We start from the raw sequence: 14,452 nt of genomic DNA, 5'->3' as shown, positions 1-14,452 counted from the left end.
ACCCTATAGGGTCTCCTGACTTCTCTAGGAGTGATTCTTGAGGGAAGAGCCAGGAGTCAGTCCCAAGCACTTATGGTTATATCCCCCAAACAAAACTAAATTGATTAAAAAAAAAAAAAAAGACGTGCATTGCAAGAATGATGTACTGGATCCCTGAGATGTGTGTGTGTGTGTGTGTGTGTGTGTGTGTGTGTGTGTGTGTGTGTGTGTGTGTGTGTAATGCCTATTATAGTTTATCATGGTTTAATTGAGTAGAAAAAATAAGATGAGAAAGGGAACTAATTTATTACATGGTAAACTGCAAATGAAAACTTTGGGTGTTGCTGTTTTAGAGGCCACATCCAGTGGTGCTTACTCTTGATTCTGGGCTTAGGAGTCACTCCTACTATGGGTTGGAGGGCCCTATATGGTGCAGGTGATTAAACTCGGGTCAGCAACATGCATACAGGGCCTACCTCTTGACCTCCAGTTCCCAACTTTGGAACTTTAATGCAGTTTCAGGCTCTTATTCCTGAAAGATATTCCCTATTCTTATTCCCTTCTGGGCCCCTTGAATCCAAGTTAGTGAAATAAAGAGAAGGGATGAAGCTAGATTCATGTTCTCAAAGAATCATCTTGTTTGTTCTGTTCCAAGAAAGGTTTAAATGTAAAGAAGAGGAAGAAAGGGCCCTGAAGCTGCAGGAAATTCCCTTTAGGTTGGCTCCCTACCAGATCATCTGCAAACCCAGATATAGAAAGTGGTAGGCTTTGGGGAAGGGTAAACTGGGCCAGGCAGTCTTGTCTAACCTGATCTTTGGCTTGGTTTTGGTCCAAACAGCCAATATTTCTCCACTTGCTTCATCTCATGGAAACATCTTCAAATTGAAGCAGCATTTCAGACCACCCCTTACCTTTATTTAGAATATGGCTTAATAATTAATGCTAAGTCAAGTCTAAGTAAATTAGGGCCTAGCAATGGGTACAAAACAGAGCCTTATAAAAGGTAGTTTTCAGGGTTTGGAAGCAACATTCTTGTCCTTTCCATCATCCCAGGTAGTTCTTCCACTCCGTATCCTTTCACTACCCACCTCCCACCTCACCACCCCACACCCCCCACTAAGGAGGAAGCTCATTTATTCATTGGCCCTTTTCCTTTCCACTCTCAGAGCACAGCCTAAGTGGGAAACTCTTCTTCCAGACTATGTGCCATCCTCCCCACCCAAAGTGTTATCAACACCAGCAGGGCCTGAGTCAGAACCAGAGATAGCCATACCCTGGTACTTCACAGCCTACAGGAACCATTGAAGACAAGAAGGTAAATACAACAGAACCAGCCCAGTGTGAGATCCTGGCAGCCATTGGTTTCCTGGGTGGCAGATGTAGGAAAAAACTCAAATGGGAAAGAAACTGAGCTTTTTTTTTTTTTTTAATGGAAAGCAGGGGTGGAGTCACTCCCAATGCAACTACCCTGAGGTCTGTGCTCATGCAGTGCTGGGGATTAAACCAAGATCAAGAATGCAAGGCAGGGCCCAGAGAGATAGCACAGTGTCGTTTGCCTTGCAAGCAGCCAATCCAGGACCAAAGGTGTTTGGTTCGAATCCCGGTGTCCCATATGGTCCTCCATGCCTGCCAGGAGCTATTTCTAAGCAGACAGCCAGGAGTAACCCCTGAGCACAAAAAATTTAAAAAAAAAAAAAAAAAAAAAAGAATGCAAGGCAAATGTTGTGACCCTTCACAGCTCTCTAAACCCGCTGTTTTTTATCTGAATAATTTGTTGAGTTCTTTCCAAAGGTTAGGTTCATAGGTAACATAGCTATTTAATTGTGTTTACATAGTGTATTGAAATAACTTCTACATAAGGCATTTATTTTATTTCTAAAAGGATTTTTGGCCATGGGACTGGAGAGATAAGGCAGAAGGGAAGGGCTTGCACATAGCTAACTGGGTTCACTCTTCATCACTACATCTTGTCACCTGAGCCAACCAGGAGTGTTCACTGGACACATAGTGAGGAGTCAACCCTGAGCACTGCCAAGTATAGCCCAAAAGTTTTTTTTTTTTTTTTAAGAAATTTTGGATGTTCGCTTTGGCAGCACAAAAACCAAAAATGGAACGATACAGAGAAGATTAGCATGGTCCCTGTGCAAGGATGATATGCAAATTTGTGAAGCATTCCATATTTAAAAAAAAAAAAGAAATTTTGGCAGCGCCATAATTGAACCCAACTCCCACCAATCAAAGTAAATACTTTATCACTGACTACATCCCTGCTCCTACTTAAGGCCTTCAAAATGATATTGACCTACAGCCAGAGAAACCCAAGGTACTAGCCCTGGCTGTGGCTACAGTGGCCAGGAGCCTGGTTCAAATCCCAGGGAATCAGCAGGGATCACTCCTTTTTTTGTTAATGATTTTTTTAAACTTTATTTATTTATTAATTGATTGATTGGTCTTTGGGCCCACACCTGGCAGAGCTCAGGGGCCACTCCTGGTTCTGCACTCAGAAATTGCCCCTGGCAGGCTGGGGGACCATATGGATTTCCGGGAATCAAACTGGGTCCCTCCTGGTTCAGCAGCATGCAAGCAAATGCCCTACCACAATGTTATCTCTCCAGTCCCCAGGAGTCACTCCTGAGCACTGACCCAGAACAAACTCCAGAACCCACCTTGTGAGGTCCCCAAATATAAAAAGTTAAATGGCAGTAATCTGGCTACTATTGAATAAGGAGCCTTAAAAAATGAAACTTTTGGGGGCCAGAGTAGTGGTGCAGAGCAGTAAGGCATCTGTCAAGGATGGACAGTGGTTCAATCCCCTGGTGTCCCATATGGTCCCCCAAGCCAGGAGCGATTTCTTTTATTTTTTTATTTTGTTTTATTATTTTTATATTGGATTAACTATGATTTTCTTTTTTTATTTTTTATTTAAACATCTTGATTACATATATGATTGTGATTAGGTTTCAGTCATGTAAAGAACACCCCCCTTCACCAGTGCAACATTCCCACCACCAATGTCCCAAATCTCCCTCCATCCCACCCCACTCCGACCTGTACTCCAGACAGGCTTTCCAGTTCCCTCATTCATTCACATGATTATGGTAGTTCTCTGTGTAGTTATTTCTATAACTGCACTTACCACTCTTTGTGGTGAGCTTCATGAAGTGAGCTGGAAGTTCCAGCCCTCCTCTCATTGTCTCTGAGGATTGTTGCAAAAATGACTTGTATTTTTCTTAAAACCCATAAATGAGTGAGACTATTCTGCATCTCTCTCTCCCTCTGACTTATTTCACACAGCATGATAGATTCCATGTACATTCATGTATAAAAAAATTTCCTAGCGATTTCTGAGCGCATAGCCAGGAGTAACCACTGAGCATCACCGGGTGTGCCCCCCCCAAAATGAAACTTTTGATTTGGAGTTATAACTAGTATTGGGAGTTAGAGCGATACTACAACGTTAAAGGCTACTCCCTGACATGCTGCTGTGGGCCCTGGCTCAAATGCTGGCACTGCCAGGTGTAGCCCCTAAGCTCAAAGTTAGGTGTGTCCCCAGCACTTCCAAGTGTGTCTCCAAAACCAAACAAAAGTAAAACTAAAATGGATGGGAAGAAATGGACTGTGGAGAGAATGGACTGAGGGATTATGGTGGTAGATGGCACCAAAATTTGGGGGTTAGGTATGTAGAACCCTATACACTCAAACTGCACCCTGAAATTAGTCTGAGCATATTAGTCTGAGCCAATGAAAATAAAAAAATTTTAAAGGTGTGTGTGAAAGAGTGAAATATGTGGCTAGAAAGACAATTCAGCAAGTGGTGCTTGTCTTACATGCATCCAATTGGGGTTTGAATGGCATCACATATGGTCCCCTGAGCTCACCAGAAGTGATATCTGAGCATAGAGCCAGAAGTGAGCACTGAACACAGCCAGATGTGATCCAAAAACAGAAAAACTGAGAGAGAGAGAAACAGAGAGAGAGAGAGAGAGAAAGTTGGTGAGAGACTTTCTAAACTTCCTTCTATGTTAGTAAAGTAGAGATCTCATATGTTTTATTAAAGCCTTTCTTGTATCTATACTAATGAGCCAGAATCATAGTTTACCCAGACTTGGGGACTTCCCAGGATGTGAGATTTTAGATGCAAAAAGCTAGGGAAGTTTTGGGCAAACCACTGTGAGTCAATCACCAATGTAAACTGCGTTTTGTTGATGAGAAAAGTAAAAAACAAAATAATTCTCTCTCTCTCTCTCTCTCTCTCTCTGTCTCTCTCTCTCTCTCTGTCTCTCTCTCTCTCTCTCTTTCTCTCTCTCCACCCCCTTAATCTGCTCCCCTCTGCAAAAACAGACAGAGTGGCTGAGATTTTCTAGTGTTTGGCAAAGCCCTTTACAGTCACAGCTGGAGGTATAGTTGCAGAAAAATGTAATTTCAAAGCTTTTACTGAACCTTAACTTTGTTGAAAATCATCCAGAAAAGAGAAATTTTGAGTTTAAGTCTGTGCTACTACCTTGCTTGGATTCAAAACATTCTGACAGGTCAAAAATGAGTCAAAAGAAAGGAGGAAAGTCAGTCAACTTCCGGTGTCCACTCTGAAATTGTTCAGTAGTTCAGTAAGTACTGAGGCAAAGGGAGTTCAGATCATACATGACTATTCAGGGTATACACCTGGCTCTGTTTGGCTCTGTTTCCTGGCAGTATTTTGAGGACTGTGTGTGATGCCAGGAATTAAACCTGGGTCAGCTGCATGCAAGGCAAGTGCTTTAATCCTTTACTATCTCTTTGGCCAAAGAGTAATAATTTGTTGACAATGAATTATGGCACTCACCTATTGTGAACCATGTACAAGTCAGTATTACTCTGAAATTTAATTTAGGAATGTGTATTGGGGGGCACATTCAGAAATGCTTAGGGATTACTTTTGCGTCTGTGCTTAGGGGTCACTCCTGGAGGGACTCAGAGATACAGATTTCTGGGATCATACCCAATTGGCCACATATAAGGCAAATACCTAAGTGCTGTACTATTTCTCTATCCCCACGTGAAGGTTTTATTTCTCTTTTGTTGTTCAGGGGCCATACTCAACTGTGCCCAGGGCTTACTTAAACTCTGCACTAAGAGATCACTGCTGGTAGTGCTCTGGAGACCATATGGAATATCTAGAAATGAACCCAGGTCAGCCTGTAAAGGAAAAGTTTCCCCTGAGTTTCCTAACTGCCCTGATCACCTAAACCCCCCCTTCCCACTTCACAATTGTGGAAACTTGTAGACCCAGTTACAGTTCAACTTTCTTTCTGTTCTGACATGGCTCTAACCTGGTCATGTTAACCCTGTAAGCTTGCACCTGCACCTTGCAAAAATGTGATTGAGCAAATGCATCCCATGCACTGTACTATCCTCAGGCCCCTTGATAGAGTTAATTTATTCAATTTCTATTATTTCTGTCTTTCTAATTTCCAGATTATTAACAAGTACCTTAATACAACAAAATAGCTCTTCACCAAAATCCTGAAATGCTATGTGAAAGTGTGCATGGAATATATATTTAATGACAATTAATTTAATTGTAGGAACTTGATTTTTTATTATTCACTTGATTCTTGCTTATTATAACCATTCAGACTTCTACTTTCACATAAGTGCCATGGATTTTAATATACATGCAAAGATTGATTACTGGTTATGAGAAGTGGGAACATTTATGTAAAGAATCCCACCTAATTCACTGTAGTTCCAACACAGAAAACCTTTCCAGTTAAAGGGCCATGAGTTTCTCTTTCACCTAGAAAAATACTTGATTCATTCTAGAAACCAGACATCCTCTCTCAAGGAGATCTTGAGGGCCAGAATAATAGCATAGCATGTAGGGCATTTGCCTTGCATGCCACTGAATTGGGTTCGATCCCCAACACCACATATCGTCCCTGACCCAGGAATAATTCTTGAGCACAGAGCAAAAGTAACTTCTGAGTATCACCCCAAAACAAAATAAAACAAGAAATCCCCAAACAAACTTAAGGGATCTTGAGTGTGAAATACATGTAGACTCATAAAGTACAGCTATTCTTTGAAAATGGGAGAGAGACACTTAGTGACTCCATACTTGAAGTGATAATGTTCTGAGCCTTTTGAACAAACATAGATGCTGACAACATAATCACCTGTGTAGATCTGTTTCTCCTCAGAGAGCTGGAGGCTTTAGTGCTGGGGGCTCAGAGCTGGTCCCTGATTGCCCCCTGAACCACAGGTGTGGCCCAAAGCTCACCATCCAGAGGAAAGCCAATGAAAACTCTCTAGCATAAAAACTCTTTGGATAGGGGGCCTAGAGCGATAGAACAGTGGTAGGGCATTTGCCTTTCACACAGCCTACCCATGTGGGACCTGGGTTCAATTCTTGGCAACCCATATAGTCACCCAAGACTGCCAGGAGCAAAAAAAATCTTTTTAACTTCTGTATTTGTAAAATAAAATGAAGACAAAGTGAAACAGGGCTTAAGTGAGAGAGTCACTGCCATTCATATCATTCTCCTAGATCTCTGGTGCCTATTGTGTGAGAATTCCAATCATGTTTCAATTTAGCTTTCCACAGAACTCAGTCTTTGGTCTACTACCCATTCTGGATTTACGGAACTTTGTACCAGCACTGCCTTTAATGATGATATCATGGTCCATCCATAGTCACTCATCTCAGTTAATTCCCCATTCTAGGGTAAAAACTAACTTAGAGCCATTCTGACTTCTCTTTTTACACACTTCCCATTCAGTCCACCTCTATTCTTAGAATGTGTTACAACATCAATGAAGCTTATGCCACGCATCATATTTCCATGCCGGTTTAACCATCATCTCTTACCAGAATCACTCCAATAGCTCTCCCTAATTGTCTCCCTGCATCCCTAGTATTCTTATGCAGTATCTGTGTGATGATCTAAAAGCTTAGAGCAGATCACAGCTTACAGTCCTGCAGTGACTGATGCTCCAGTCTTTGCTCCAGCCTGTTATTCCAAGGCTCCAGTCGAGCCCCACCTGAAACATCCTTTTGTTCTTAAGCTTGGCAGCTATGTGCCCACCTAGTGGTCTTCATCCTAGTTCTTTCACTTGCCAGACTGTATGGCAAATTTCCTTGACAGTTTCCAATCTGGGAAGATCTTTTGTCCATAAGAATCATTCTTATCGTTGTCAGTGGTTCGAATCCTGGCATCCCATATGGTCCCCTGAGCCTGTCAGGAGCGATTTCTGAGCGTAGAGCCAGGAGTAACCCCTGAGCACTGCCGGGTGTGACCCAAAAATAAAAACAAACAAAAAAAGAATCATTCTTATCCCAATTTTTCAAACCGAATATCACACATTTTCCTTTCTTCTACTTCATTATTTTATTTTGCATTTCATGTACCACCTTGAAAGACATTATACACTTTCAAATTATTAACAAAGAAAAAACTTAGTTAAAGTGTTGATGTGTGGGGCAGGAGAGATAGCACAGCGGTAGGGTGTTTGCCTTGCAATGGGCCCACCCAGGACCAAAGGTGGTTCGAATCCTGGCATCCCATATGGTCCCCCATGCCTGCCAGGAGCGATTTCTGAGCAGAGAGTCAGGAGTAACCCCTGAGTGCCTCCGGCTGTGGTCCCAAAACAAAACAAAAAGTGTTAATGTGCATACTTTTTTAAAACATAAATCTTTATTTAAGCACCATGATTACAAGCATTTTTGTAGTTGGGTTTCAGTTATAAACAGAATACCCCCTTCACTAGTGCAACTTGGTGGTGGGAATGTTACACAGGAGCGATTTCTGAGTGGAGAGCAAGGAATAGTCTAGTGCTGCAGGGTGTGCCCCCCCCCCCCCGCCAATTCTTTGGATGAAAGTTTTGAATGCCCAAAGAAATAGGGGGCTGGAGTGGTGGCACAGCGGTAGGGTGTTTGCCTTGCAAGAAGCTGACCTAGGATTCCCAGGCATCCCATATGGTCCCCCAAGCCAGGAACGATTTCTAAGCGCATAGCCAGGAATAACCCCTAAGCGTCACTGGGTGTGGCCCCCAAACCAAAAACCAAACCAAACCAACAAACCAACAACAACAACAACAAAAAAAAAGAAATAGAATCAAAAAAGGACGGGGGAGGGAAAGAGAGGGGAAGGGAGGGAGGGGAATTGGATTGGAGGAGAGAAGAGGGGGAGAGGAAAGAAAGAGGAGGGAAGGGAAGTGAGGGGAAGCAGAAGGAGAGAGAGGGAGACGAGTGGAGATAGAGGGGAGGGGATGGGGAGGAGGAAGGATAGGAGGGTGGGAAGGGAAGGAAGAGGGGGGAGAGGAGGGAGGGAGGAGAAGTGAAAGGGAAAGAAGAGAGGGAGAGGGACAGGAGGGAAGTGAGAGAAGGGAGGGAGAGGTGGAGAAAGAGGTGAAGTTTCTTCTGTGCTTCTGCATCTCCCATGTTCTAGTAATAGCCACACTGTGGCGAAGGAGGGAGAAAGGGCTTCACAGGTCTTGGCAAGGTCTGGGAAGGCCTCATGAGGAATCTGCCTGTGCACCAAGGCTTCTCTGCCTCTGGTTTGATGGGGGTTCCAGAAAGCGCCCTGTGATGTGATTGCACACAAGAAGGTACACGTGAGCACCGCATGTAGAGGTGGTGAAATATGAGTCAGAATGTGCCCATCCATTTCCGGGTCTTCTGCTGTGCTATGTATGACACAGATGGCACAGGAGTGATGGGGGAAATGACACACTTTCTTCTGCAGACCAGAAGCACTTACTGGCTCATGCAACTTCCAGTGCATCACAGGACATTACAAAACCATCTTACAGGCGAAAGGCTCTGCTTGACAGAGACAGGAGATTTGTTTTGAAAAACAAAAAAAATTTATTTTAAGGGTTTATTATTATTATTATTATTATTATTATTATTATTATTATTATTATTATTATTATTATTATGGAGTGGTACTGTGACTTATAGTGCTAATCCTGGCGTTTCAAGATACATCATTCCAACATGACCCTATCTCCAGAGCATCTCATCTACCACCTAAGATCCCAAAGGTCCCTCATTTTCATCCCCTCTTCAATTTCTGTTAACAGCCATATATACGGTTATTTTCGTTATAGATACCTTTCCCCTGCCTTGTTGAGTTGATGCTTGGGGGAAACTATTTTGAAAAGAATTGGTTTTTTTTTCTTCTAGTTTTTATTTGCATACGGAAATGTCACCTATTTTTGTATGTTTATTTTGTGAGCTGCTACCTTACTATTTTACTGCAGTGCATCTAAAAAGGAATGTGTGTGTGCTAGTGTGTGCGTGTTTATACACATATGCATTGAGTCTTTAGGGTTTTTAATGTGTGTGTATATATACATATATATACATACTATATATATACATACATATATACATACATACTATATATATATACATACATATATATATATATATTGTCTTTTCCCTTTCCAGTTTGGGTCCCTTCAATATCTTTTTCATACTCAATGGTAAAAAACTCAAAGTCTTGAGGTCTGAGAGCTATATAGCCAAAAAGCATTTGCCTTGCATGAAGCCAACACAGCTTGGATTCCTAACACCCTATATGATCCCCTGAGCCCACCATGAGTGATTCCTGAGTGCTGAGCCAGGTTTGATCCCCAAGCCAAAAACAAGTACATTAAATTAAGTTTAAAAATTAAAAAGTAGGGCCGGGCTGTGGCGCTAAAGGTAAGGTGCCTGCCTTGCCTGCACTAGCCTTGGACGGACCGCGGTTCGATCCCCCCGGTATCCCATATGGTCCCCCAAGCCAGGAGCAACTTCTGAGCACATAGCCAGAAGTAACCCCTGAGCGTTACCGGGTGTGGCCCAAAAACCAAAAAAAAAAAACCAAAAAAAAATTAAAAAGTAATTTAAACTAAAAGTGTTTCTCTTGAGGCACAAAGCAAGGATGCCCATTGTCACACTTATAATTCAAAGTAATTTTCAAAGGCTTATCATAATTTGCTAAGATGTATTTGCCAGAGGTACTGCAACTTTTTCACAACCCCTCTCCCCCTGATGACATGTATGTACAGAACTTAATGGAGACCAGGAATGGGACATTGGTACCATCCTTACTCAAATTTCACCATGTCTACATGTGTAGACATGCACAAATGCAGCATTGTTGAATTCCACATCAGCAAAAAGGGGCTTTGTCTACAAGAAAATATTAGAGACCTTTTTCATTTATTTGTCTTCTCGTTTGGTGACTACACCTGGAAGTGCTCAGGACTTAATCTTGACTCTGTACTCAAGGGTTACTTCTGGTGGAGTGTTGGGAGTGGAATCCAGGTAGGTGCCATAGACCCTTAGATATTGAGAAAGGTTTCTGCTTACCCCCATTATCTTTGGCCCAAAGTCATCCAAAGCTGTTCTGAAAAAGAGGTTGGAAAGAAGAGCATCCAAGACAGAAAATCCGAAGCCTGAGGACTGAAGATAGAGAAAGGTTCAGTATTGTGGCAGTAGGAGGTGGGACAGTGCCAATTCTTCCTTGGAGCCTCCAGAACAGACATTGGTTCACACTGACATTTAAATCTCACTCTTATTGTTATTGTGGTTGTTGATTGTAAGCTCTTATTAAGTTCCCTTCACATCTCAATGGCCTAAGTGGGCTCATCTGTTCCATTTAGTCTGTTTTGTTCTGGGGTCATACCCAAACAAATTCTTAGGCCTTACTCCTGGCTTTGTGCTCAGGAATAACTACTGGTGGGCTTGAGGGACCTTATGGAGAGCCAAAGATTGAACCTGGGTCAGCCATATACAAGGAAAGGGCCAATTGCACTATCTCTCCACTCTAACTTTTTGTGTTTTGCTTTTCCAAAATGTAATGGGGAAGTTTGGAGCTAAACCTAATAGTGCTTTGGGGTTACTCCCAGCTCTGTGCTTAAGGATTGCATCTGCTGTGGGGACTATGCAATGCTGTGGATAGAACTCAAGACTTCAGCCTGCAAAACCTGAGTGACAAAAGTTGAGCATCTCTCCAAGCTCTAAAGACCCATTTCTGAGTTCTGGGACTCCCAAGAGGTAGTTAATAAGTGTGTGTTGTTTTAAGGCAGTTAGTTGGTGATACTTGACACAACCTCAAGGGAAAAATGAGACAGTGAGAAAGTGAGTTTTCAGCATTAGAAGAAATGGCAGAGGGCCCGGAGAGATAGGACAGCGGTGTTTGCCTTGCAAGCAGCCGATCCAGGATCAAAGGTGGTTGGTTCGAATCCCGGTGTCCCATATGGTCCCCCATTCCTGCCAGGAGCTATTTCTGAGCAGACAGCCAGGAGTAACCCCTGAGCATCGCCGGGTGTAGCCCAAAAAACAAAAAAAAAAAAAAGAAGAAGAAGAAGAAGAAGAAGAAATGGCCAAACTGACAGACCAGGTAGGTACTTTTGCTTTCAAGGCCTTGACTTCCAGCAAGGGGAGACACAGAGCAAAAGAGAAACTAAGCAAGACAATAGCAGCAAGAAATAAATGCCATTGGGGCCTGACCTTGCACACTGTCCACCCTGGCTCAATTTCCAGCATCTTACATTGTACTCTGAGCCTAACAGGAATGATTCCTGAGTGCAGACTCCTAAGCTCCATTGGGAGCATCCCCAAAACAAAACAAAACAAAACAAAACAAGAACTGCCATGAACAGCTGCCTTCATTTTGGGTCTTCAGAAGACCCAATAGGGGAAGCTGGACCTGAGATGCCAATGTAGAGAAGTATGAACAGTGAGAAAATAAGCAGAAGGAAACTTCTCGATTGAGTAACAGCTTGAGAATCACCATGTGTGAGCAAGCAGCAAACTTCTGTGGCTGGATCCTAGTGAACAAAAGTAGAGACATGAGAGGGCAATCAGAGCAGCAAGGAACATCAGACTGAGGACCCAATTGAAGTTACTGGAAAGTTTCGGGGGTCAGTTTGGGCCACTGATCACATTTTGACTCGAAAATGATGCCTTTTTGCATAAAGGTGCAAAATCTGGAGCAAGACAAAGGGGCTGGGTGGGAGGGGGGGAAGCAGAGACCAGGGACGCTCCTGGGATATGCCTGAGGTTAGGTCAATAGGATTTGGCTGTATGAGTATGAAATGAAATGGGGCATGAGAGAGTCCAACTTTGAAAGATTATGATCTGATGCAGATAATAATGAGGAAGAGAAGTCAAAGTAGTCTTCGTTTTGATTCAACTGAGTGGAGAGATTGTCAGTGGACAATTAGCTATGGAGATATATATTTAAGAGTAATGAGTTAGTGGGTTTCTGAGGGGGTAGGGTAAACTTGGCAGTGCTCAGGGATCACTCCTAGCTGAGGGGGTCACTTCTGCCAGATTTGGGGTGGCTATAGAGGTGTAGGAGTTTAAACCTTGGTTGGAGGCATGCAAGGCAAGGACCCTATCTAGTGATTTAAATTTAAATGTATGTGTTTGGATGAGATTAACATGGAAGAATTGATACAAGGCAAAGAAGGGATCAGGAGACCAACACACAAAGGCCAGAAAAGAGATACGTAGTGCAGAAATAAGGAGCAGGCCAGAGAGTACAGTGAGTAGGCATTTGTCTGGCTCATAATTGGGTTCAATTTATGGCACCACCTCAAGATCACCTAGGAATGATCCCAGACCACAGAGCTAGGAGTAAGCCTTGAAAACCACTGGGCGGCCCAAATATCGTACCACCTCACATACCCCAGTAAAAGCATCAACCAAAGAAGCTATAGGAATTTGAACTGAATACTACATACTGGGAATGACTAATTGGGGTGAGGCCCAAGTGGATGTACAGGGATGAGGGTCCATAGAAGCAAAGGAAGGAATGAGAATGCAGGGTCAGAATCAATGCTGAAATGGGAGCCTGAAGTGCTGATGAGGAAGGAAACCTGTGGCCAAGAATTTGGAAAGATATGGGATACCAGGAATCAAACCATTGTTGGTCCTGGGTCAGCTGTGTGCAAGGCAAATGCCCAATCACCTGTCCTATCTCTCCAGCCCCTTCACTCTAGTCTAAATACGACTTGGGCCCCTGCTTGAACACTTGATAGATATTATTTCACATGACGAAGATATGCAAAAGACAAAATTTATTTAGAAGTGATACTTTGATTTTAAATAATATAAAAATAAATACACTTTTTACAACATTTCACATAAGTTAATTTAAATATATATATTTGTCTATGGCATCAAAACACTCACACATATTATAATTCCCAGGTTCAGTCAGCAGGCAGATTCCAACAAATCACTTTTTAATCAGAAAGTTTATAAGGCCTCCTCATATGTATTACTAATTGTTTAAAATCTTAAACATTTCTAAAGTCTTAAGAGGAAAATTCCCCTGAGTTATTTCTCTTTAAAACTTTCATTTTCTCCTCAATTCAAGATATCTGTTTTATAAAATAATTTACACAAACACTGGTAGAAATAGTACTTCATTTAAAAAGTATAATCAGTCTCAATAGACTGAAGGAATTAATTAACTTTCCATGGATAGTCCAAAAATGTCAAGGAGTTGAGTCTTAAGGCACTTCTGGGCTAGAGATTCAAATTTCTCAATGTATATCTTTATATACTCAATCAAGTTGGGTTCCTGAAGTTTTACTCAATATTCTCAATCCAATCTATGTTTCATAGTTTACTCAAAAATTCAGAAAGGTAATATGAAAGGTGTATTGATTCTGACACAAGGGAACATATTTTTAAAAATCATTGATTTCAGGTTTAAACCTATTTGTAATATCTTGTCCTAATAAAACATAAATAATGATCCTCAATAAATTAGATAATATACAGTACCAGAAATTGAGATGCAGCAGAAAAAGTTTTACCCTGGGGAACTATTTAAGGGTCCTCTTACTGCATGGGTGAAATAGACATTCATTAAGAGAATATTACTTCCCTCCTGCCTAGGACCCCCCCCCACCCCCCCGAGTTCTGGCTCCTTTTTGAACTCTCTGAAGAAGAGCTCAAATCCTGAGCTGAGGTTTTGCTGAAAACATACGTAAGTTCCAGTTGGAACATTAGAGTCCAAGAAAATATATGAAGTCAGAACTTAAAGGAAGGAAAGCAAGGAAGAAGTTATCAGAGGTTCCACTTAGCAAACAGCTAAGAGAGAAGAAATAGAATTGGTATGTAGTGGCTTCCAAAGCATCATCAAGATGCACCAGAAACGAACAGTGTAAAGACACTTGCAGCATATTGCTGGCTTATAACAGCCCTTAAACGTTCCAACATCTCTGCTTCGGTTCTAGCAACAAGGTAGAACTGAAGTTCAAGTAAAAAAAGGCATTGTTTCAGTCCCCCTTCATTCACTCTCAAAGTGTGCAGACTCTTCTCTTAGAAGAGCCCAACTTCAAGACCAAGACAGAGATGCCCATCAGGACATGCAAGACTTGTCTCTCTTCCATCTGGTTCAGTGACACCAGGAGTTGCATGTAATAATAAATAGTAAAGTCCAAGTAATAATAGTCCATATAAATAAATAAATAAGACCCTGGACCT

General features: G+C 42.1%; 1 non-coding gene across 1 annotated transcript; it reads left to right on the top strand.

Annotated features, from left to right (window-relative positions):
* Positions 1 to 2,058: 2,058 nt before the first annotated feature.
* On the top strand, positions 2,059 to 2,163 carry LOC126015288 (U6 spliceosomal RNA). Its single transcript, XR_007498167.1, has one exon. It is a non-coding gene; the product is annotated as a U6 spliceosomal RNA (small nuclear RNA).
* Positions 2,164 to 14,452: the final 12,289 nt, after the last annotated feature.

This window comes from Suncus etruscus, chromosome 7 (assembly GCF_024139225.1).
Source record: "Suncus etruscus isolate mSunEtr1 chromosome 7, mSunEtr1.pri.cur, whole genome shotgun sequence".
In the NCBI taxonomy this organism is placed as follows: domain Eukaryota; kingdom Metazoa; phylum Chordata; class Mammalia; order Eulipotyphla; family Soricidae; genus Suncus; species Suncus etruscus.
This window is presented reverse-complemented; position numbering and strand designations above follow the sequence as displayed.